The sequence below is a fragment of the Alligator mississippiensis genome, chromosome 1 (genome assembly GCF_030867095.1).
Source record: "Alligator mississippiensis isolate rAllMis1 chromosome 1, rAllMis1, whole genome shotgun sequence".
Taxonomy (NCBI): domain Eukaryota; kingdom Metazoa; phylum Chordata; order Crocodylia; family Alligatoridae; genus Alligator; species Alligator mississippiensis.
In genome coordinates, this window is record NC_081824.1 from 275157033 (window position 1) to 275183415 (window position 26383).

Here is a 26383-nt window from a genome sequence, read left to right on the forward strand (position 1 = left end):
GAGGCAGACATAGGGGCCCCTAAAGGAATAAGACTTTTGCGCCCTGCAAGGGCAGAGGTCTGCAGCAGCCAGCAGCAACACAGACCTGTTGGCTCTGGATTTAGGGTCTAGATACCTTGTTTGGGGCAGGGGGACCCATCTTCAGACCAACCACGACATTTCCATTCGATAATAGGTAAATTTATTGATACACAGTAATAACAGAAAGGAAGCAATACAAACAATCAAACAATTCTATATATCTACTAATCCTAGGACTGTCATCAGAGTCAAAGTACATCTGATCAGGATGCAGGCTTCACTCTGCTCTTTCTCTTAGGTGTCAGCAGTCTGGAGGTGGGATGCCAAGGCCCACAGCCCCACTCCAGTGGGGTGCATGAGATGGGCTGCTGGCATGCCCTAGGTCCATGGTGGCCTTGGGGACCTTCCCAGGGGGGACAGGGACAGGGATGGGGACCCCTCTTGGGGAGGAGAAGAAGGGATGGGACAAAGAGAGGGATGAGAAGGAACTGGGAGAGACCCTTTGTTGCTCTCAAGTCTCTGCTTTTGTATTCTCCTTCCCTTCTGGTGACTCCTGATGATGTCATCTGTGGCTGTCTCTGGTTGGTTGTCTCACTGTGGTCACACATCCACATAGGCTTCTGGGCCTTCTTCTAATTTGGTCTGTTCCCCCAAAACTGGGACTTGGCCTGGCAGAAGCTGGTGGGTGCGGGGCTTTTTATTTATTTATTTTTTTAAAGAGCAGGGAAGCTGGGGCTGGGAGAGTGGGCAGGGGATGAGGTATGTTTGATTTGGAGATTCAATTGATTCAGCCATGGCCCAATTTCCGAATTTGATTCAGTCTAATTGATTCGGGACAGTGATTCAGATCATCAAATCACTGCCCCCTGAATCGGCCAAATCCAAATCCAAAGCGAATACTAGCCAGTTTGCACAGGCCTAGTGGCCAGAGAGCTCAGCAGGAGAGTCTGACCACCAGGGTGCATCAGACGCCAGGGTTGTATCCTTGAGCCTGCTACAGGTGTCTAGATACTGTATAATAATACATGCATACAACTGAAAAACTTTACAGTATTGAAAAATTCTTTACAGAAAAATAGATCCAGGTCATCTGATGATACAACTTGCTTAGACCCTTTAGAGATATGTTTTAATAAGTTTTCATTCCTGATGGTTGTTAATGGTTTAAATGTTAAACTGTATTATTGAAGGGTTTTGAATCACACTTTTCTCCCATACATCCATTCTAAAAGACTTCAGAGTTTAGGTAATATCCATTCAATCTTTAATTTGCATATACAGTTTGATTTTACTATTTTTAAAGAAAGGTTATAATGTAAGACAAAAAACATCTAATGGATGTCATTTATGGTACAGACTATAGGTTTGCTGAATTATTCATGTTGGTAAAACAAAATAAAAGTTGAAATATATCCCATTCTTACAGATTTTGGAAGTAGTGTACCATGCAGGAAATTGAATGGCTTCAAAAAGATGGAGGGAAATTCCATGTGATTGATTTTTTCCTTTTGCTTATCAAGAGTGGAAATATTTTTGTCTTCATTCTGAATTATAATAGCAATTCCTTCTATGCCATCATTTGTTACATATAACTTTCTGTCTTTTATATGAATTCTGCAAATAAATATCTTAAAAGAACAGAAAAAGAAGTCTTAATTAATCAAACAATAAAAGATAAAGACTATTAATACACTAAGCCTTGCAGATGAAATGTGAAAAGCACTATTCAATCAATTAAAAATGTGTTTTAATTTCCTATAATGAAATTTTGCCAAAAATTACAAAATGGACCAAAATGACAGTTTCCCTTTGTATTAGTCTGGTTTCTATGTGATGTACACCTACTGTGAACCAGATTGAATATCCTTATGCTTTACAGCAGACATGTTTTGCAGAATTTGTTGTTATTACTTCTGAGGCCTGTCTATGGTATTTCTACTGTTTGCCATTTGAGTGAAATGTAATATTCATTGAGATGTCTGGATGCCTTGCTGGGTTTTTTGCAGAGAGATAGGAAATGCTGTTCTGCTTACATATATGAGGAATGCTGTATCACAAGGTATAGCATTCTACGTTTTAAAATGTTATGACGGGTGAGATGAAGGCATATACAAAATATTTTGGGACACAAATACAAAGCCCAGCCTTCAGCTGATTCCGTTTACACTACAGCACTAAATTGTTGTTATTTCTCCACAGTTTTCTTTTTTCAGAGCTTGTCTTCATGGGGAATTTAGTGTGCAATACACTTAAATATACATTTATAGCATTCTATCTACTTGACTATTTCTTTTTGGGTATGTACAGATGTTTGGGGAAGTTAGATTATGATAAAAATGGCCACCTGATCTAACTTATGGTGTATTTGGTAGCCGTGTTGGTCTGAGACAAAAAGACATACAAAAAACTAGAACTCTTGGTTCCAAAATGATACCTTTTATTAGACCAACTGGAAAATGGCAAGAAAATTGTCTTTTTCTGCAAGCTTTCAGGATCAAAGTCCTTTCATCAGGCTCTGGGAAAAGTGTAGATGGTACAAGATGGTAAAAAGTCCCCATAGGTAGGAAATAAACTTCATTTTTGCAGAGAGGGAGCTGAAGATGAAAGGTTATCCTTCTGGGTCATGAGAGTGTCATTCTCCTCTTCATTTTCCTTGCAGAAAAGGACAATTTTCTTGCCATTTTCCAGTTGGTCTAATAAAAGGTATCATTTTGGAACCAAGAGTTCTAGTTTTTTGTATGTCTTTTTGTCTCAGACCAACACAGCTACCAAATACACCCCTGAAACATGGAAGATGCTGAATTTTAGCCAGTTTTGGATTTTAAACTTCATTGCAGAACAAAAAGGAATTGCGGGGGGGGGGGGGGGGGGGGGGGGCGGGGTTGTTTTTTACCTCCCTGCCTGCCATCTGACACCTTCAGGGAAGGAATTCTACCTGATCAACACATCAAAGAGCTACTCAGCACACCTCACAAAGACACTCTCATGGACCCAGAGGGACAACCTTCCATCTTCAGCTCCCTCTGTGCAAAAATGAAGTTTTTGTCCTACCTATGGGGGCTTTTTACCATCCTACACCATCTGCACTTTTCCCAGAGCCTGATGAAGGGATCCCGAAAGCTTGCAGAAAAGGACAGTTTTCTTGCCATTTTCCAGTTGGTCTAATAAAAGGTATCATTTTGTAACCAAGAGTTCAATTTTTTTTAATGATCTAACTTAGTTCACCCTTGTGCAGACTTTACACTTATATCCCAAGTTAGGTCAATCTTTCCATCACTTTCCCAAATTTAACTTTCTTACCCAAATTAGAAATTCCCATTCAGTTCCCACTTGTGTATGTGTATGTATGTATACACCTACATGCACACACACATACACATATATACATATATATATACATAAACAAAATGTACTTCCTCTTTACCTGTCTCTCTCTTTTCTGGTTGTCTTTCTGCTAAGCCTTCTTGGTTTGCATATGGAGATGAAGATACTTGTTTTGTGTAGGATCCTTTACATACAAGACTGCATTTGGTCAATAGTACACTGGAGTTGTGGGAAAAGAGGTAGTCAGTGTCCTTGGTATATTCTAGGAACAGGAACTGTGGTAAGAGAGGGAGTGTCTCAAGTAAAATTCATGATGGCATGATGTTCTTTTCTTTTTTGGTTCGTTATCCTAAAACACCCCCAAGGGAGGCTGAGATGTCTGCATGTTCTCCTGAATTCAAGGGATAGTTTCTTGCTGACATATGATTATTTTTAAGGGGTCTCATGTTGTTTTATAGTGTTTATATTCTATGTAGCTTTTTAATAGTAGATGCAAGAGGTCTAGAACACGGAGTGTTTGTTCTTTTAATTTTAAGTAAAATAAACAAACATATATTTGTGGAGCCATGCTACACGAAAAGGCTTGCTCTCCCTTTGCAAATATTGTTCAAGCTTGGTAATGAAGTTGAGAGCTGTTAACTGTAAAAGGGAAAGTTAATTGACTCTTAAGCATGTGTTTTGTTTATTCAGTAGCTAAGAAATATAGCCCAATTAGCATATTGACAAAGACCCATCTCAATGATATGAAAGAGCATTAATGATAGGGGAAAGTGTTGCATTCTGACAGCTATGCATGTATATGGGTAGGGAGAAAACATGAGTTAGAGCAAATTTATATTCAAGTTGGAAATTCTCAGTGAGGCCTTAGCTTTGCAACGACTGGGGACAGGATGTAATGCAAATATTAATGTCATATTAATTCACCAGTTAAAGCTTTGAAGACTGAGCAGACAACACAACAGAAGGATCTTTATTTACACACAACTGCCAGTGTGTGTAAGTGATACCTTTCTGGGAAAGGGAACTAATATATGCTTTGAGTTCTAAATCAGAAAATCTATGAATACTAGGATATAGATTCTACTAAAATATAGATTTCTACTAAAATACTCTGTATTTTAAGCTTATATCTAGTCTGGTAATACTTTTAGCAATTTCATTTTAAGGTGCATCTATTCTTAGTTTTGTTTTCATCTCCTTTCTGTAATGCACCTGTAAAATTCTGCTGATGGCTCTTCAAATGGAAGATGAGAATGAAATATCTGGGGGATGTGTAAGACTTTATCTTGAATAAAGTACCAAGGGAACAATTGCTTCAATACCCTGATTTTGAAATCCATGAGTAATCCATTCACCTATTAACAGTATTGGCATGAATGATCATATAAATGGATGGGATTCTATAGGATTTGGCCTCTGGATGCTCCCTGTTCTTATCTAGTAAAATAACAGTGGATTAATCCTTGGAATGTAAAAGCACTAACTGCATTCCTGTACATAGTCTCACATTCTTATATGGTTCTGAGCATGAATTTAAACTGAATTTAAGGCAAAATTTCTAGTAGCCAGTAACATTCCAGCATAAATATATCTTTACTGGTAATGTGTTCCTTTCAATTTTTTTTTTTTTAACTTTGGCCATTCCAGTACTAAATAGAGAAGATTGATATTTATGTATGCATTGGATTGATGTAAATCAGTATGCTTGCTTAAAATTTAGCTTACTATCTTAAACAAGCTTGTCCTATGCTCATTCTTCATCCCTGTGTTGAAGATGTACAGTACAATGCAAGGCAAATACAGCAGGTATAAAGATGCATATTTGCAAAAGTATATACTTGCCTGTAAACCGTTGTCTTATTTCTCAATATTAAAATCCAGTGTTAACAGGAGGGTTTATTTTCTTGTCTTTCTACAGGGAAATCCTGCTTTAGCTGGTCATTTACCTTCTGACTCCAGTTTGCTTTAGATTGCTTAATCAAGAATTTTTTTTTCCCAGTGACCTTACATATTTTTCCTTGTTTATTTATATTCTGTAATGGATCTTTTTTCATATTTAAACTGTAAATCCTAGTTGATGAATTAGAGGACAAATAATCCATAATGAAACCTTATGGGACTGTCCCTTTCAATTATGAAGACAAAGGAATCAATGGGGCTCATTTCCCAAGTTAAATGAGGTGATATTATTTAACACTACAATGAGAGACAATAATTAATGATAAATTACAAGTGAAGACCTATCGGATCCTGCATTACCTTGCTCATAGAGGTGTGGAGGATTAATTAATCCAGGCCTTACTGTGCAGGATGTACTGTCTCTTCTAAGATGTTGGGAATCTTCAAATCTGCTAAAACAAAGGAATTAGCACCTATTAAAATTGATCCATTAAATATGAAGCGTGTTTGATGTATTAAGGATTTTTATCTTTACTACTACTTCCATGAAGGAAACTAAAAAAACTTTCAATGGTTGCAGATATAGCTATAGAGTTGAGCCATCATATTTCATACTGTGATTCAGGAAAATACAGGAATTACTACAAACTAAGGAGTGGAGCCATTCAGGCTAGGGACAGACATTACACATAAACTGGTTTAAGTGAACAGAAATTGATTTAAACCTGTACAGAACAGATATTCAGTGCACATAAACCAGTTTGAAAATGGCTGAAACTGTTTTAAGATAAACCTCGTTGAATGCAGTATCAGACTTAACTGATTTGGCTCAAACCAGTTTACCTGACCTTCCACTCCAGCATCCCAGTATACTCTGTGGGTTGGGTGGGGCTTTCTGCTTCACAGCAGAACTGGCCCCTCCCTTCTGCTCCCTGACTGCAGCTCTGGCAGAGACTTGCAGGCACACCCCCTGCCCTACCTTCCCACCCCCCTCACTGCTTAAGCAGGAATCCCAACTCCCTCCCTCTCATCTCCCACAGCATGGACCCCAGCCCCTAGGCACATGGTATGCTAGCTGATGCTGAGAGGTGTCTGTGTGTGTCTCTCTCTCTAATTTCACTGGGACAGGCAGACAGAACAGTGATTGCTTAGGGCTAGTTGGAGCTAATCAACAGGTCAGCTGGTAAGCTGTTTAAAAAGAGTTTGAGGTAATGGAGAGAGCCTGTTGTTTTTCTGTTGAGGTCACTGTAATCACTGTTACCAGCCCCCTCCTGGATTGTTCACCTGTTAGTCTGCTGCAGACAGTATAAGGAAGCAGGTAGAAGGAGATTGAAAAGCTCCATATGCATCTGTTGATGATACACTGTACACCTCCCCTTGCCTCAGAGTGCTGGCTGGGGGCTGGCAACACTCCAGCCCCTTGAGCAGCCAGCAGGGAAAAGACCTCCCTAAACAGAGGTCCTGCCAGGGCCTGGCCATACTTCTCCCTCCCCCCTCAGCTCAGTACTGTGCAAGGGAAGAGAGTGCTGCTCTATTGCCTCCCCCTCAAGCTTCTAGCCTGAGGTATGTGCCTGAATTTCCTCAGTCCAGAGAGGATGTCTGTCCAGTTAGAGACCAGTTCAGCCTAGCCAGGTTAGACTAACCTGCAAAGATTGAATCAATTTAGGCTCAGGCTTTTTGAATGTCTGTCCCTAGCCTAAAAATTGATTCTTCAAGTTCTCACAATAAAACCTTTGCTGCTTTATTAGGAAGATTGAAACAAGAAAATATTATTGTATTTACTGCAGCTTGACCATTTATGGAGACTGACCATGAATTTGCATTATATCATTTATACATACCTGGTGAACCCTCTGCAAGTGAATGTGGTGGTTTGCCTGCTATTGCCATAATTTAATTTGCATCATTCTTACATAAATGGACATAATGAAATTAATTTACAACAAGAATTCCTGTAGAATACTCGTATTGCACTATTTTGAATGAAGAGAAATGTAATATCGTAGTAATGAATGGTACTTTGTTTATACTGGTTATTATTTATAATGGGTATTGTACCCATTTAGGTTTCAAATAAGTCAGAGGACCTGATTCTTTATGAATACAGAATCTATCTCACACCATTGATATATTATAAATTATTTATACCCACTTTTAGACTCTTACACTTCCAGAAAAGGAAGCTTCCCCTTTTTTTTGAGACAAAAGTTAGAAAACTGTCATGGAACTACTGTCATTTCCAGACTGGTTTAATAAGTAAACCAGTAAGCTAAAACAAGTTCAGTACTATATTTCTTTTCTCTTCAAAATAGAATTGAAGAGAAAAAACTGGCTTTATGGATCTCTGTGAAACCTGGGCTGAAATATTGGCCTTGTTGTCTGCTGACTTCAGTGTAATCAGAATTCCAATCATGGAGTCGATGGGTGAGTATTGGTGCTGCTCCTGAAAAATGTACAGCAGAGAATTGAGGAGACAATGGACAGAGGTAAGGCTATGGATAACCTAGCTGCACCCCCTCACCGATTCTGCACAGGTAGCATATGCTGGTCATAGATGCAACTCCACTAACAGAAGGAGTTTTTCTGCCACCAAAGCAAAACCAGCTCCCCCAACAACGGAAGCCACCCTCTATTAACAGAGCTGCACCTGCATGGGGAGTTTTGCTAGCAGCATTATGTCGCCCACAGGATGTGATATTTTTATACTCTGTCTTGACAGAGCTCTGATGGCAAAACTTTGTAATGTTGACAAGGAAAATTTGGCCTGAAGCCAGTTTTTGTCCCATAATCCTGAGCTGCTATGCAGGTTGGAGAGCTCCCCAGCGAATTTTTAGGCAGCCCTGTCTAAGAGCTTATTTACATAGGGAAGCTAGTGTGAAGTCCTGTAGAGTGTGAATTTAAAGTTATTCTGCACCAGCTCCCTATGCGGATAGTCTGATTAGGCATAAAGAGTGCCTTTCATACAGTTTTGGTTTCATCCATAGCCAAAGTAGAGTGAAAAGGGCACTTTTGCCTTGGAATAGCTATTACAGAACTGTGTTTCCACAATAGTGATTCTTGTCTTTCTTCATGTAAACAGACCCTAAATTAGAATAGCTTTGAGACTATTTGCATGTACAAAGGATGTCCATGTCTAAGTGTCTGTGAGATAGAATTAGGGTTAGGGCTTGGCTTTTTCTGTTCAGACCTGGGGAAGAATGGCTTGCATTCAAAAGATTGTCTAACTCATATCCCAACTATACAGTTAGTCCAATAAAATATATCACCCTAAGAAATCTTTGCCTTTCATAAAATATCATGATGTTCATCCAAAAAAAGTTTCTGTCTGGGTTCTCCGGAGATTAATGTGTGACAATATGCCCAGCATCAACCCATTTAACTCAATCTACTTAAAATATATAGTCTTTTATAAAAGTAGCCAATTTGTGAATGGGAGTTCAGCCAATATACTAAGCACAAGTCTTATCTTGCGCTTACCTTAGTTTTAGTAAAGAATGTGGCAAGACTGTGTCCTGTTTAAAAGTACAGAATCCAGCCAGAAGAAAGTATTTCAGTAATCCATTCTAGTGTTTCAAAAAATGTATAGAAACTAGTATATTCTCCAGCACTTTCTAGCATAACTGCAGATAACTGCAGTATTTTCAGGAGTCTGCTCACAAACTGATATATCACTGTATCTTTGAAGAGGACCTTGTTCTGTTTCTTCTGTGTAATTATTTCACATTTCTTTTAGTACATATTGAAAGCAAACTGATTCTCACAGACAAAAAGGATGTTTTGTCTCTTTGATTGTATAACTCTCCTTGCACAGACATTCATTTTCTCTTAAAAGAGATTTGCTGCTCTCCTAGGAAAAATTCTGTGTGTGCAGATGTTCAAGATTTTTTTCTCCCAGACAAAAATGGCTGCTCCATAAGAAAAATACCTGGAAACAACCAGGTTTAAATCAATCACATGAGCATCTCCTGTGAGAGTGCATGTCTGTACACATTCCTTTCTGAGAGATGTCACAGCACAATCCTTCAGTATCCCAGAACACTTTCCTTCTGCCCACCCTCAGAGATAGTGTGTCACTTACTGGACTCCAGAGGCATGTGTAGACAAAACGGGGGCCCTAAATTGAAGTGGGTTTTAAAAACCACTGCTTCAATTTAGGGCTGATTAAACCCCTGTGTCATACACACACCTTACCTGACTCTCTGGTGCGGAGGGTAAGCTGCTGGAGGGTGGAGCAGTCCCTGGGCTGCAGCAGCTGGTGCTAGCCTCTGTGGCAGTGGCACCATCCCCTGCCCCCTCATGCAGCACCTACCTGCATGCAGCCAGCTTGGGCAGTCCTGGGGGACGTTGCAGGCGTGGAGGGAAGCACTAGGTCCCTGTGCAGCTGAGGCAGGCAGGCAGGCTCTGGGGGTTAGGAGGAAATCAGGCTCACCGCTTTTCTTGGGTGGAGCCTGCTTTCCTGGGCTACTGCCAGACTCCCTGCAGGGCTTCCTGCAGAGCCATGGAGATGCACAGGGCCGGGTGCTTCACTCCATGGCTGTAGGAGCAGCAAACTGAAACTCCTCAAAGGAGTTTTAGTTTGCTGCACCCCAAGTCATTTAAGGTGCATTACACCACCAAATTTTCTACAGTGGCTGGAATTTAATGCACAATACACCACTGAGGCGTGCAACCACTAACACCATTAAAAGAGTGCAGAAGCATTTAGCCCACTTTAAAGTTTCATGCACACACACCTGTCATTTCGTCTACACACGGCTTCCTGCTTCCTAGCCAAGCAGGAAGTAGAACATGCCCCATTCACAATCTCCACATTATCCTGCAGGGAAACACAGGCTGACCATGTGCGAACTAAATCTGCCAGTCAGGGTTGCCATATACATAAGATGAGCATATGACACCATGGGAAATCCGGGACACTGCCCTGTCCCCATGTCTCCCAAATAAGCAGCACTGCTGCAGGCAGAGGCTGAGGTAAAGTAGCATGGTGCATCAGGCAGGTAGGCAGAAACAGTGCCTGCCTGCCCACCTGACTGGCACACAATGTTGCTCTGCCTCCTCACCACACTGCATCCTGAACCCCTGCAATTTCCTCCCCCAGCCCAATGCTTTCACACTCTGCTGGCATGGGGCTGTCTGGCATCCTTTTGGCTCCTGGCTGCAGCACCTGGAAGAGGCATGGAGCTCCACACAGACCCAGGCACAAAGCACCCTCATGAACAGCAAGGCCAGGTTCATGGATCCCCCACCCCCTGCACCCATCCTGCAGAGGTAGCATATGTAAGCACCTAATGCAGCAGCAGCTGCACCTCTGCAGCCTCTTGCTGCTGCTGCAGCAGTAGCAGCAGCCACCACTGGTTGGCCCAGCCAGGGCTGTAGTCCCAGGGCAGAGTCCAGAACCCAGCACCACCCTCCCAACATGGGTCCCTAGCAGTTGGGCAGGAGAGGGGGAGGGATCCTGCTTACCTCAGGGCAGGGTTATGAGCCACCCATCCTGCCTACACCACACACGCACACATGTGCATGTGCACATACACATGTGCATGCACACACACACACATATGTGGGCCCCTATGCTCACAGCAGCTTTCTCCCCCTGCTCCACCCTGACCAATCCAGGACTTTTGCTTCTATTTTCACCAATCAGCCAGGACACCAGGACTGCCTACAAAATCCAGGACCATCTTGGCAAAACCAGAATGTATGCTCATCCTCTCTATGAGCTGCTGTTTTCTGTCACTAGACATCCTGAGGGATCCTGCAAAGCATGCTGAGATGTGTGTATAGACTCTCCCCCTGGCTGCACAGTGTCAGCACTGCAAACTCTCCATTCTTCAGGGCCTCTGCATTCAGATGTCTGTACACATGGTTCTGGATCAGTTTTTTTACCCAGTACCGTGAGAATCTGCCAGATTACTTGAATGTGTGTATGCAACCTATAAAACCATGCTTTGATGGAAAAGCTATGGAAGTGTACCAGATTATATATTTGACTGCATGCAGGGTAGAGATGTACCTTGTAGACTAACTAAATCAGAGATGTTTAAGCTTGCATGAACAAGAGTTAACTTCAGCAGATGCTATAAAATGATATGCAGAGAACAAGCTATCAAATAGAGAAAGTGATTTCAATACAATAGACATGGAAGGAAGGGACATGGGGGAGGAAAACAGTTCTGAGATTGGCAAACCAGTAATAAACCCATAGGGACATAAGCTGTACATTACAACCATATCTTTTCTGGTCCCATCAATTATTCTGATCCCATCAATGCATAACTTACAGATGTGGAGCAGGGATTCCTACATTTACAATAAAATAAGAAAAAACATAGCCACTCAAATAAACAGAGCTAGACTTGGACCTCACTCCAACTGGCTACAAGAACAATCCCAAGATAAAGACCAAAGAGAATCCCTCTGGTTGTCAATTATAGCCCCTGGCATCAATACTTTGGACTCATAAATGACCCAATACCTCCTGGAAAATGATGACCATCTCAAGGCAGCCACTGGGAACAAATCTATCCCGTCTTACTGGTGGAACCTCAACCTCGAACAGAATCTTGCAAGCAACAGGCTACCTAATTCCTAGTCTCACCAAGCTACCAGGCCTCGCAACAGACCCAAAAGCAATCTGTACTTCCTCATCAAGACAGATCACATCATCAGCTGACTAAATAACATGGATGATAGTAGGCCTGTGTGAATAGGGAAATATTTGATTCAGATTAGGATTTGTTTGATTTGGAGGGCAGTTATTCAGTTTAGAGATTCGGATCACTGTCCTGAATCAATCCAGCCGAATCAGCTTCAGAAGATTTGGTGCTGATTGAGTGATTTGGAGTGGCCAGGGAGAGGCAGGCACAGCTGAGCCGCTGCAGGTTCTCCTGTGGCTCCTCTGGCTGCACCTGCTTCTCCCTGGGTGGGGGGAGCCACAGGAGAAGCCTCCCATGGCTGCCCTGCTCGGTCCCATCCCCCACTCAGCCCCAGCCTCTCAACACTTAAAAAAAAAAAAGCCCTGCACTCACAGGCTGTAGCAGGGGCTGTGGGACCTCCTGGCAGAGCCTCCCAGCACATCCCCCACTCCCCAATTGCCCTCCCATGCCCAGCCCTGCCCATGATGATCCCCCGCCCAGCCCCAGCAGTTCAGGGATAAAAACAAACAAACAAACACACTCACTGGCTGTAGAAGAGGCTGTGGGGCTCTGGGGCCACATGGCAAAGCCCCCCCACTGAGCCCCCACTCCCCAATCACCACCTCCCCCATCCAGCCCCACCCCAATGGCTACCCTGCCCAGCCCCAGCATCCCAGCAATTTAAAAATAAAAAAATAAAGCCCTAAACTCACCAGCTCTGGCAATGGTGATTGGAATCTCTGGGCACTCATGGCAGAGCCCCCCATGCAGTGCAGGGCAGTGGAGGGCAGCAGGGTTCTCCCCCCTGCCTGGCACCCATGCAGCAACTGCCCCATGGTGCGGGTCAGCACAGCTCAGCAGGGCGCTGTGCACTGTCTGGAAGCTGGGGTGGCTGGGGCTGAGTTCTGCCAGGCTCTGGCTGACATGTGGAGCTGCCCCAGCTCCCAGACAGTGTGTGGCACCCTACTGAGTCACACTGCACCTGCACCATGAAGCAGCTGCTGAGTAGCTGCCAGGCAGGGGGGGTGACCCCACTGCCCTCCAGTGCCCTGCACTGCCCAAGGGGCTCTGTCATGAGCCCCAAATTGCTACTGACAAAGCCAGTGAGTGTGGGACTTTTTTTTTTAAGTGCCAGAGGCTGGGGCCAGGTGTGGGATGGGGCCGGGCAGGGCAGCCATGGGGGCTTCTCCCATGGCTCCCTCAGCTGTGCCTGTCTCTGCCTGTCTCAGTGGGGGCTCTGCCCTGCTGCTGCTTGCCCAGCCGGAATGGGGGCAGGGGCACGATGCAGGTGTGACTTGCTCCAGGTGGCAGCAGGGCATAGCCCCCTGTTCCCAGCACTGCCACACTCACATGAGTCCTGGGAGTGGGGGCTCTGCCCTGCCACCACTTGCCAGCCGGCATGAGGGTTGTGGGATGCGGGATGTAGGATTCGGGCACGGCAGAATTAGGAGAGGGGGTTCTGCCCTACTGCCACTTGCCCCCTTCCACCTGGAGTGAATCATGCCCGCATCTTGCCCACCCCCCTGCTGAGCAAGCAGCAGCAGGGCAGCTCCCCCACTCCCAGCGCTGCTGTGCCCGCATCCCAACCCCCCACTCACCTTCCTAAGTAATGTGCCCCCTGACCCAGCTGGGGAGCTTGTCCAAATCCCAGCCCTAATCCCTCCCTCCTCCACACCCCTTTCCTTCCCCCCTCTCCCAACCCCAACAGACTAACCAGCTGTAGGCAGCTGTCAGCTGCCTGTTTAGTCTATGGCCGAATCTCCAAATCAGCCAAAGCTTTTCTGAAAGCTTTTCTGAATCTATTCAGATGCTTTGAATTGATTTGGAGCTTTTACTTGGTCTCCTGATTCAATTCGGATTCAGAGATTCAGCCCCCAAATCGAGCTGAATCTTGTCCAAATCGAAACAGCTACCAAAGCTTTGCACAGCCCTAGATGATAGCATCTGGTTCTGGTTCTTTACCAACTTCACCTACTTACAGTGCCCTTCTGCTACATACATTGGACAAATGCAAAATGCCTACATGAAAGAATGAGGGAACACTAGAGTGACAGCAAGGCCAAAAACATGCAAAAACTGGAGGCAAAATATTTTATCTTTCTTGAATGTTCTATTACAGACCTTAAAATATCTGTTCTTCCACCTGTTCAATGGAAATTTAAACGCCAATTCAAATACAAAATTGTGTAACAGGAATTGCAGAAAAGTCATATACAGATGGGATTGTTAAGTGTGATATAACAGGGGCTATGGTTTGTTATTCCATTACCTGAATTAGCATTTTTTAACCTCTTTGTCCATATGGGTTTATTAGTACTGCCTCCCCTTCCCCTTCTTCTCCACCTCCCTGCCTGATTCCCATCTCTAATTCAGTCTACAAGGTGCATCTCTACCCTGCCTTCTGCCTGACTTTAGACAAATGCGACTAATTACCCTTCTTGGCTTATGTGTGAGGAATGTCAGAAAGATAAGAAAAGTTGTGGCTATTTAAGAAAAACATAAAATTGAAAATAAAATGGAGACATTCATCTTCTATCTCTCTAGTCACTTGATTGCACCTTGGTCACCAATGTGTAGTCTGCTATGTCTACCTTAGATGTTCTCATGATAAGAACAACCTTCCACTATCTGTCTGTCATTCTTATTGTGTCCAAAATTATATTATGGACTCTCTCTCAGTCCCCAGGTGTGGTCACCTTTTGTACTTCTGGCCTTGTCACATCTAAAACAATTCAGCTGGTTCCATCAAATGTAAGAGATATTGGAAACAGGTGGCCTTTCACTGGATGTAGAAAAGAGAAATGAGTTCTTTAAAATCATAGAAAATTAGGGTTGGCAGGGACCTCAGGAAATCACCTAGTCCAACCCCCTGCTCAAAGCATCACCATCCCCAACTGTATCATCCCAGCCAAGGCTTTGTGTAGCTGGGTCTTAAACCTCCAAGCAGGTTCCTTCTACAGAGCTGCTGCTTAGCCAGTTGGTCCTCAGCTTGTACCAGTACATGGAATTGTTCTGTCCTAAGTTCAGGACTTTGAACTTGTCCTTATTAAACCTCATGAGATTTCTTTGGGTCCAATCCTCCAATTTCTCCAGATGTCTCTGAATCCTAGCCCTATCTTCCAGCATATCTACTACTCCCCTCAGCTTGGTATCATCTGCAAACTCGCTGAATGCACACTCCATCCCATCTTCCAGGTTGCTGATAAAGATACAGAACAAAACCAGCCCTAGGACCAACCCCTGGAACACTCCTTTTGAGACTGGCTGCCAACTGGGCATTGAGCTATTAATTACTACCCTTTAAGCTCGACGACCAAGTCAGTTTTCTATATACCTCATAGTCCAACCCATAGTTCCTTAGCTTGCTTGCAAGAATGTTGTAGGAGACTATCAAAAGCCTTGCTAAAGTTTGACTGTAGGGACAGGCCCTTGCTATTTGTTATCAATTGCATACATTAGTTTGAAATATTGAGGGTTACATGAACCCAGATGGTCTTCTCTTGGTCAGACAATGGCAGGGAACATCTGTGTGTCACTGAACAAAGGAAACTTTGAATGTTTCAATATCTATGCTGAGATTTTCTTTGTAACATTCTATTGCACAGTGGCCATGGACAAACGTGAATTTTTAATAGAAATTATTAAGTAGCTTGATTATGAGGAAAATGAGGGGGAAAGTAGAGGCTTAGAAATACTCTACTCCTACCATTTTGGAAAGATTGTAAGTTCAAAGGTAATGTGGAGCAATAGGTAACAGTGTTGGTCAGTTAATAGGAAGCAGTTATTGAAGTTTGTATGCATCATGTTTAGTCATCTGTAGTTCTGATGTCTCTCTTTCTTTGCACATTTTTTATTGTAGTAGGAGGCAGGTTACCTCTTCTGCTTATGCCTAACCACCAGGTACCAAGTCTATTCCACAGTATCCTGAACAGCTCTCTTTTTGTCTTGCCTGTCATGCTTTGTTCTTTTGTAGTGGTTTTCAGTTGACCTTACAGGGTCAGGAAGCTCAGAGGAAGTCAATAGCACCCTGAACTGGAGCCTCTGTGGGGACCTACCTTACCTGTCTTTTGGGAGATCTCCCTCAGATTTCCTCAAAAGCCTTCTTGAGGAGAAGTTTTGAAGTGTTGGGATTATTATGATGCTGTTGGAAAGACAAATAAGTTTTCATTTAAAAATGTTTATATTGCATCTGATTCGCAAAAAAATTCTGGCCACTCATTGAAACAAAAAACAATAGCAAGATAGTTGAACTGGTCAAGAATTTTCTGATTTAGGATATATGCAAATGTTACACTTAGATTGACCTAACTAGTGTTAGGTCTATCTAAATGCTGATCTGTAGAGATGTTCAGGGAGGTTATATCAGGTAAAAAAAAATGGCCAGCATTTGATATAAGTGAGTGTACCTGAAGAAGTGCACTGAGTGAGACTGAGCATCAGCTAGCCTGATCTACTGAACTTATTTACATTTACCAGGTCAAATGTCTTTTCACTTATTTTTTTTATTTTGTATAATAAAAGTAAAAGAAGTAAAAAATGAACTGTACCTTCTTGATTTTGTAGAAGTGCTTCCAGAAGCCTAAAATGCTTTTTTCATTTTACTTTTTGTTTCTTTTTTTTGGGAGGGGTGGGCAGAGGGGGAGGGGGGCTGGGAATTTTGGTTCACAGGAAATTTCAAATTATTTTCTTTGCTCGTGTAGTGGAATGTTGGCAATTTTGAAACTGGAAAGTGCCCCCTCCAGAAAGCACAGTCTGGTTCTTATGCAGTTTTCTTAGGAATTCAATGACAATCTCATCTTTGAAGAAACCAAACTTGAAAAGCTAGCATATTTTGACTCCGTCTCATTTAGTATATTTTTCCAATCATGGTGACATATTTTCTTAAGTGATTTGTAGAAATGATTATATGAACTGAGTAGTGACTCTTCAGTGCTGTAGTTGTAAGCACTTACATAAGGTGTTCCTTAGAAGCCTCAAATTGTAGCAAGTTTGGAAATTGTAATTTAAAAAAGCAAAGAAAAAAGAAAAAATAGAGAAGGTTTTAAACATCCAAGTGAAATACTGAGCCACATCCTTCTTTCACGAATGTCATACTTTAAACCCAATTTTAAAATTAGTGAGGTTTTTGGCAGCTTTGATTCCTTTTCCAGCTTTGCAATTTTACCTTAAAGAAATATGGTTAGTCTTATAAATGTTATAAAGGAAATTGCAGAACAGCCAGGTCATCTAATCTATATAGAACTTTGTTAACCTGAAAAGGAAAGATTGATGTTAAGTGTTAAACATTACCTGTTTCATTGAAATCACTGTTAAACCTGAGGGTATAACTTAAGGTTATGTTTATTCTGCTAAAGTACTTTGATGGAACAACACTTCCCCCTTTTTCAAATAAAAGTCTTCTCTAATCATATTTTAACACATTCTGCAAAGTGAGACTGAAATGCAGCTCACACAGATATCTTTAGACTTGAACAAATAAGTAGAAAGAGATTTGTGCTGATTTTATATAACCACATTTGATCTCATATGGCAAAAAGGAAACTTTTCTAAATGAAAGTATTCTCCCTTATGGAAGAAATCCCTAATTTCTGTCTTTCTGTCTTTCTGTTCTGTCTTTTATTTTACAATATTTCTGCACCCATATAGCTCAAATTGCTTCACTGAGGAAAGTTAAAGATGGCAGGAATGAAAATGACACTGCTTATATTATTTTCACATTAATAAAAAACATAGAGGATGCTGATCTCAAACTCTCTAACATAATTTATTTCCACAACAGAATATCAAGCTAAGTTCAATAAACTACTCTTAAAAATGAAAAATGCATGCCATCAAACAAATAGTATGAAATAATAGAGCGTCTCCAGCTGTCACCCACCTCTATCCCATATCCTTGGATAGGGATAGAGATAGTCCTTTATACAATACCTGGAACATTAATAGATCTGTGCTCAGCTCCTATCATAAGAGCTCCTCTCATGGAGGACACTATACTAGGAGGCCCCTACTGTGTTTATGATGAGGCAGATCCAATAGTATATTATGATAAGACAGGAAATGTCTTACAGAATCCAGTCCAGGCTCAATTTAGGGTCTTGTAAATTAAAACCAATACCTTCAATTCTACTAGTGTATTCACTGGCAGTGTATTCATTCAACATAGGTTCTGGAATATTGGTGTTAACATGTTCCAGGCATGAAAGCCCTTTTTATTAGGAGGGCCTGGAAATTTTTAATAGTTTTCATATGGTGTAACTTCATGTCGGATGCAATATAACAATATAATCCTAAGGTAACAAGCTGTGGCAAATTCTGTAATGCAGAGAAAAGGATTGCAGTTTTATAACACTAACATGGTGGTGGGAACAGATACGGTAGAGTACAGAGATGCTCTCAGAATATGGATGTCCACCAAAATTTGTCACCGTTCTCTGCATGCTCCACAACAGTATATGAGTGGCAGGTCTTAGTAAGAAATCTATCACAGATCCCTTTGATGTTAAGACAAGAGTTAAGCAAGGTTGCATCATCACTCCAACATCCTTACCTCCCCCTATCCCCCATGAAGGTGAGGGTTGCAAAGTAATTAAGGGATTGCTGAGGTGTTCCAGCTAATGGGAGATGTGCAGCCCTTTACAATTAAAGCTGCAGCAAACAGTTGAGGGATGCTTCCTTAATTTGATAACCCATTGTGCACTGAGTTCTGAACCTCCCAGATAGGAATGATCTACTGTGTTGAAAAGTGCAGAGTGATTTAACTCTAATTCTCATTGAAGTCAACATTAAAAATCCTGTGGTTGCAACGGGATGTTATGCAATGTTAGACTAGCATTGAGCGCCACTTAAAATCCTGCATTTTAAGGACCATTTTTGTCATAACTAAGGGGTACCACCCACCCCAGTTGGAAATACTGGACATTTGGGACACTGTGCCCCTACTTCCACCCTCTTCCTTCCTACCAAGTCTGTGCTGTACTGCAGGGAGAGGTGGGGGCAGAGCAGCATGTTACGATAGGCAGCCTGTCCAGCTACCTTCCTGGGACACCAGGCTGCTTCCCTTCCCAGCCAGACTACACCCAATTCCCAGGATACCCAATTTAATCTGTGACCCACACCCAGGCCAGCCTCCAAAATCTGGGACCGTCCCAGAAAAAACAGAACAGATTGTCTCCATGGCTACCTGGGCACATAAGACCTACCTAGGATCTAGTAACTCAAAGCAAAGAACAAGGTTATTGATCACTGATACTTAAAACAAACCCAAACCATAGAGAGTGCATATTTAAATCTAGGATTTCTCTGATTGAATCAGTACTGGTGCAGTGCTGCTTTGTCTCTCCCTGATTACTTCCCCCTTCCTCTCCCCTTTGCCCTCCTCCACCCAAAAGGAATCGAGGGACCACACTACTTCAAACCCTACCACCTCTTCCCTTTTAGATATTCTTTAATCCCAGAATGAAGCAGTATTTGTGATCCTTCAAGATTTCTCCTCTTCTCCCCCCAGGGGTTATCAGAAGCATTTAGAGCAGGGGTGCCAAAGATATGGTCCATGGTCCACCCCTATATGATGTGGACTGCACATGGCCTCAGTGCTCTGAGCCAGTGTTTGCAGTTCACATGGATAGTCTAAAGCATGTGCTGCACAAGGAGTGCAGGTCCAGGGCTTGCATTACATGAAACATCTGCGCACTGGTTCTGGGGCCAGTTCAGACTGAGCCGACAGATCCAGTGCAGAGCCCTGGTGTGGGGGAGGTGCCACATCCAGTGCATCCCCTGGACCTTCTTTGTGTACCATGTGGGGCTAGTGCATGCTGCACGCAGCACATAGGACTAGGGCAGGCTCATGTGCTGCATGTGGCATTCACACCAGACTGGCCCCATTCACTGGATCTAGGACCAGTCTGTATCAGATGCACAGAGCTGCTGAGCATTCTGGATCCAGTGTACATGGTCAGTCTGGTGCAGTCATCCCATGCAGTGCACACACTTGCCCCAACCCTGCCTTCCCTGTTCAGTGCATGTCCTGAGCCTATCCCATGCACCACATTCCGCACATGGGACTGACTGGGGCATGCTGCATGTAGTATGTAGGGCTAGAGCTGGCATGTGCACTGCAAGCAGAATGCAGGGCCAGTCAAGGGTGCATGTGTTACCCATGTTGGGCTGGTCCTGTGGCCCACAGACTGGCCCCACACCTCTCATCCAGCCTTCAGGGCCAGATGAGTTTGATGCCTCTGATTTAGCAGATTCCACTGGATGTCTAAGAATGTGAACAAACTTTCAGTCTCCCAGGAGAAACTTAGACATCTCTCCTGGGAGTGATTTAGCCCTGGTTGTTCCCAAGTTATTTTTATCTTAGAGAAGCCATTTTTGCTCTAGGATAAAAATCCTGAATATCTGTATACCTATGGTTTCTCCTGGGAGAGCAAGAAAAAAACTGAATGTACTAATAAGAACATTCAGACCAGGCTATAAAAATCTATCCTAGCCAGTGACTTCCTCACAGTTTACCAAATAGACCTGCTTAATCCCAGATAAACCCTTATCCCAATGTATTATTTCTCTCTCTTCACTCACCTTCCATAGTTCATCTTTGTTCCATATGCTTCTTCCAGCAAACTCTATGGATGTTCAGCCCCCTGGCATCTGTTTGTTAAAGATACCTTTAACAGCCACTGAAAAGATTACCAGTATTTTATATTAGCTGTACTACTATTGCTAGTTGTTATATGTTCCACAGCACTACATAATATAAGGAAATGACTTGGATAATCAGACACGGCAAATAGTCTAAAAGAGTCAAAATAAAATTTACTTTGGCTAAATTACAAACAAAGCAAAAAATGTTGAATAAATTATTATGCTGGTTTGTCTAAAAATCAGCAAACCAAATAATAGGAAAAATCCAGAGGCAAAAATAACACACACAGCATAGGTACAAAGTGGAGTTGTATTTAACTGAACAGTAGTTGATTACAGTGAAGTGTAAACACTAACTAAAGGTGACATAAAACATTTAGTGCTGATCTCTTCTTTTTTTTAAGCATTGCTGCATAGGGTTTATGAATTCTGACCTCACATTTCAATGTACTTTTCTATTTTTTCTTCACTTCTTTGTGACACATCTTTTTATCCACACTGGAACATATTCCAGTGAACTTAAAGTAGCCTGACAGCTGACAGGCAGGTAGGATAAATTGCAGCTATGTGCCTGTAGTCTGCATTTTCATGGGTTTTTTCTTCTTTTTCTTTTTATGGGCTTATAGCTGTAAATCATTGCCTTTGTCAGTTCTTATAGATCTCAGTTTTTAATGTGTACTACATAATACATGGGATGGAGCTGTTTTCATGGAAGATGCCATTCCCATGTGCAGAATCAATTCCATCCCACAAAACACAATCAGAGATGATCTCAGAATCTGTCCAACCCTTGATGAAGTGAGGAAAGCCATCAAGCAGATGAAGACCAACAAGGCCTCTGGATCTGATGGAATCCCCACCAAAATCTTCAAGTAGAGGGGACAGGAGCTCACATCACAGGGCCATACCCTCATCTTAAGGATTTGGAATGATGAGAAAATCCCAGATGACTTCAGGGACACCATGATCATGGCAATCTTCAGGAAAGTAGACAAGTCTGACTGTTGAAATTACAGAGGGATGATCTTGCTGTCCACCAGAGGAAAGATCATTGAGAAAACCTTTCTGAACCATCTCTTTCCACTTGCTGAAGAGCCCCTCTCAGAAACTCACTGTAGGTTTAGGGTATCAGAGGCAAAACTGACATGATCTTCACAGCTTGTGAGCTGCAGGAAAAATAATAGGAACAACATAAACCTGCCTGTGGCAGCATACCTTTGGGTGCTTGCCACTTTAAGGACTGGAGCAGACAATCGACAGGTGCTTGGTTAAGGCGGCTATTTTCAAACAAAGGTCAGCAAGGCAGAGACAGCAGTTAGCTGCTTGCAGTCGAGGGAGCAGCACCATCTGGCTCCCTTGTGGCATGGAACATCCTGGAGGTAAGGGCAGGAGCTAGGAGGATGGTGTGGAGGCTCCAGGTCCTGGGCGTGATCTAAAACTGCATCCTGCCAAGATAGGGAGGCCTGGTGGGACTGGTGGTGGTGTGGCAGCACCACTCAAATATCAGAACAGCTCATCTCCCTGGTGAAAGGCAGGTCGGGGTGCCTTAATAACCCCAGCCCCCGCAATACTGTGGGTAAGGGGGCCAGGCATTGCTATGGCCACATGAGCCCAGGGAGTGTAAGACCCCAGGAAAGGAGCCTGGGGCCAGGCATGCCTGTGGCCACCTGAACCTTCAGAGGTAAAAGACTTTGGAGGCCCCAGGGAGGGGATAGTTGTATAGCTCCAGAGAGAGGGGGCAGTAGTGAAGGCCCTGACAGGGGTTGAGTAGGGATGAGGGTCAGCCTGAAGGGCAGCCCAAAGGGTGTGCTGAGTAGGGTTGTGGGATGGCCAGAAGGCAGCACATGTGCCAACTCCCATGAGATCAAGTTGTTGAGTGTGGGAAGCCCAGTGAGGGGCTAGGGTGGAGTTAGCCATCCATTTGGTAAATCAGCTGGTCACTACCCAGATGAGGGTCATGGGAAAGGCCCAAAAGACTGCATGTTGTCTCCCAAGGCAGGTTTGGATAAGCCTGATGGCCTACAGGGCCGCTCAGGGGAGCAGGGCAGAGTGAAGGGGACACAGTATCGTGCGGTGGGCAAGAGACTGTGTGAGAGAGGGTGGAGTGCAAGTGGCCTGAGTGAGACGGAGGCAGTATGACTGTGTGAGTGAATGAGACCTGACATAGGACTAAGTTGGCCCAGGTTTATGCCGGGAGCATAATGACATACTGGATGCCAACTGCAAGACATGGGCCATGGTGTAGGGATGGTACAGAGCCATAGATAGCGCCCTCTGGCATCGGGGCATGTAATGGGTAGCCTCCCACATTTTCCAGCAGTTCAGGAATACAGCAAATTCATGGCAGGCAAGACTTGGCAGACTGTCCCATAGACAGATGGGCGGGCTGACTTGAAACCCAGCCCTGAGCTTGTTCTATCACATTTTCTAACATGGCCTTCTTTGACCTCACAAGAATCTTCAACTCTGTCAACCAAGGAGTGCTGTGGAGGATCATTCTGAAGTATGGATGTCCACCAAAATTTGCATTTTCAAAATTCTGAGCAAAAAAAAAAATGTTTAAGGTCAGATTGTGCACCTCATCTGCAGTATATTGCAAGCAATCCTATTTGTTTCAGTAAGACAACTCAACCCCCCCCCCCCCCCAACGGTTACTTTATGAATATTTCAACTTAGCTGCATCTCTTAGTCTTCTTAACGCACAGATGTGAAATATTCCAGCTGGTAAGGTGTCCAACATGGCTAGGAAATAGCCGGTCTTACAGAGCCAGGAATTTTATCAACTTGATCAGCATTAATTCATATTACTATTCGTAGCCTAATTACAGCTAAATTGCCAAACAGTGTTCCTTTCCATCCCAATCTTATTCTTAGGTGACCATATCTACAGAAATCCAAATATATTGGATGGAATCTAGGCTTCAATAATGTCAGTTCCTTTTCCTTCAGAAGACTTTTGGCTATATTTACAGCTTTTTGTCCTCACTGTGCCCACAAGCTGTGAGTGGTTTCCCATCTAAAAAAAGATCTACATAGTGGTAGCCTGGGCAGTGCTGTTGTGGTGACCAGAAAGTAAAACAACATTTAAATAATTCTCATATATAATAAGAACTGCCATTTACTGGGACAGACCATGAGTTCATCTTACCTAGTATCCTGCATCACACAGTGGCAGAGAATGGGAGAGTAAACTGTGACTGACCAATGCTGAGACAGAGTGTAAACTGGGTATGACCAGGTTTTTAATTCTTTTCATCTCTTACTTGCAGCCTCCAGCATTCAAGGTCCAGGAAATCCTGATTCGGAGACTGTCCCCCTATCTCCCATGCTCAATAGCTACTGAACCATCTTTCCTCCAAGAAGTTGTCCAATTCTTGTTTGTCCAATTCCATGGATTTATAAATGAGCATGATGATACTTCCCATTTTGCTTACAATTCCCTTCTTAATAATCCCTAACATTTTGTTTGCCTTTTTAACAGCTACTCAGCTGCTGTTTTTAGCGAACTACCCACAATGACTCCCAGATCTCTTTCCTGTGTAGTAAAAGGTAATGTAGAGCCCATCATACAGTAGGCATAGTTTGGGTTATTTTTGCTCAGGTGCCTCACTTTATACTTATCCCAATGAACTTCTATATAGTTGCCCATTTAGTCACCTATTCACTCAATCATGCCAGATCCTTTTGTAGTTCCTCACAGTCCACCTCGGTCTTCATCACTTTGAATAATTTCGTGTCATCTGCAAATTTGGCCAACTCTCTACTCACTCCCTTTTCCAAATTATTTATGAATATGTTAAACAACACTGGTCCCAATACAAGTCCCTAGGAGACCCTGCTCTTTACTGTCCATCCCCACAACTGACCGCTTATACTCTTTGTTTTCTATCTTTAAGCTAATTTCTAATCCATCAATGGACCTTCACTGTAATCCCCTGACTGCCTAACGTTAAGAGTTTCTGATGGGGGTGACCTTGTCACAAGATTTTTGGAAGTCCAAATATACTATGTCATCTGGATTACGCTGATCCACCTGGTTATTAACACCCCTCAAGAATTCTAGTAGGTTGGTGAGGCATGCTTTTCCTGTGACAAAACCATGTTGATTCCTCCCCAACAAGTCCTCATCCACGTGCTGAACAATTCTTTTTTATTGTCTTTTTTATTATTGATGTTGTTATTGTTTCTTCCAGTCTTCCAGAAACATAAGTTAGACTCTTTGGCCTGTATTTCCCTGTGTTCCCTCTTGAACCTTCTTAAATATGGGAGTCACATTGGCAATCTTCCAGTCCTTTGGTACCAAAGCTGTTTTTAGTGATAGTTGCATACTACAGTTAGGAGTTCAGCAATCTCCTACCTCTGAGTTGCTTCATCAGGTGAATGCCATCAGGGCCTGGTGATTTGCTGTTGGTGCTTCTCGCATGGAAGTACATGAGTATTCTGTTAGGAGGGTGCTCTTATTCTTGTACTCAGTTACTAAAGGTCATAAATTGATTATCACCATCATCATCCTTATTACTATCATTTATTTATTTGTATTAGGCTAGGAGCCCTAACCACGGACCTCTAGAATCCATTGTGTTAAGAGTTATTCATATAATAAAAGTGGGAAGAAGCTCTTATTTATTCTTATTTGAAGCTGCTTCACTTTGCATGAACAAGTTAAAAAATCCCTGAGCTAAAGATTGTGCATGTGTTTGCATGCACGCAGAAGCAGAGCCAGGGTGGAGGAAGTGTGCAGTGCTGCACTCACAATCCCTTCTGCTGTGTATCGCAGTGAGCTCTTCCCTCCTCCCCTACCCAAGGTTTGCAGGGAACAGGCTGGGAAGGGAGCAGAAACAGAGTTCTCTTAATTTCATGAATGTTCTACTTTATAATAAAAATATCTTGATGAGTCATTCCTTCTGAATTTCACAAATAAAACAGTTTAGGAAAAATCTTCCCTCTATATATCTAATGTATTTTAAACATGCATCTCATCACCCTTTTACCTTCTGTGGGTGAAAGTCATGCTGAAAACAAATGTATCCATTACGTTCTCTCCTTTATGATGCAGTAATGTTTCAGAAATTATTTCAGAGTTCTTCGGACATTTGTTCAGATATATAGTACAGCATTGCCAGACTGTCTGAAGCTACCTATTAAAATTGAAATTTTATTAGTATTTGTTTTAATCCTCCACTTTGTTGATAAGGAATTAAAGCGGGGAAAAGACATCATTTCAGATAAAATCTATACCAGGACATTAGTTTGGGAGGCCTTTTTATCCACTTGCTGGTTCTGCTGTGGCAATTAACTAGCACACTCAATTCCCAGTATTTTAAATGTATAATCTCTGAGGGGTAAGTCTAATTTATAAAGGAATCTTTAATGAGGCAGAACTAAGACTCCAAAAATTGTGCTGTATGCCACTAGATACCCATACATTTAGATACCCTGGTATATTTATGGTGTAGGAGCATGTTTTGTTGTTATATTTTATATCTTCATGAGAATCTTCAATAATTAAAATTAGCTTTTGCTTTAGGTCAAGTGAACAGTATAATGTATTCTTCTGTTTCTGTATTAAATTAGTTTTTTGATCATGTTTATATTAACAAGATCCCTGGGTGAAGCTGCTGCTAGCAAATGTGCGCCAGCTGTAATTTATTAGGTTTTTTTTTGTTTGTTTGTTTGCACAGTAATGAGGGAAAAAAGTATCACAAGATGTTCTATTTAAAGTAAAAGCAAAATACTTCCATCATATTGGATAATCTGTTATAATCCCCAGAATACTGGATAATCTATTATAATCCTTTCTGTAATTATTCATCTTTTTTCTGATTCTAGGCAGAACACAGAAAATAAATTGACATTAAACAAAT

At 42.5% G+C, this 26383-nt stretch overlaps 1 protein-coding gene and 1 long non-coding RNA gene across 5 annotated transcripts in view; one reads left to right on the forward strand and one right to left on the reverse strand.

Annotated features, from left to right (window-relative positions):
* The window catches only part of ROBO1 (roundabout guidance receptor 1), a 1177688-nt gene that overhangs the window by 313379 nt on the left and 837926 nt on the right, over positions 1-26383 (forward strand). The gene's annotated exons all lie outside the window — the stretch shown is intronic.
* LOC109280343 (uncharacterized) lies at positions 159-9672 on the reverse strand. 3 transcript variants are annotated; one of them, XR_002086627.2, is made up of 4 exons: positions 9554-9672; positions 5605-5696; positions 3446-3620; positions 159-1649 (listed from the first exon to the last, which is right to left on the reverse strand). It is a non-coding gene; the product is annotated as an uncharacterized LOC109280343 (long non-coding RNA). The 3 variants fall into 3 exon arrangements; XR_009459043.1 differs by having other exon boundaries at positions 5605-5693; positions 9554-9670; XR_002086628.2 differs by having other exon boundaries at positions 3446-3564; positions 5605-5693; positions 9554-9668.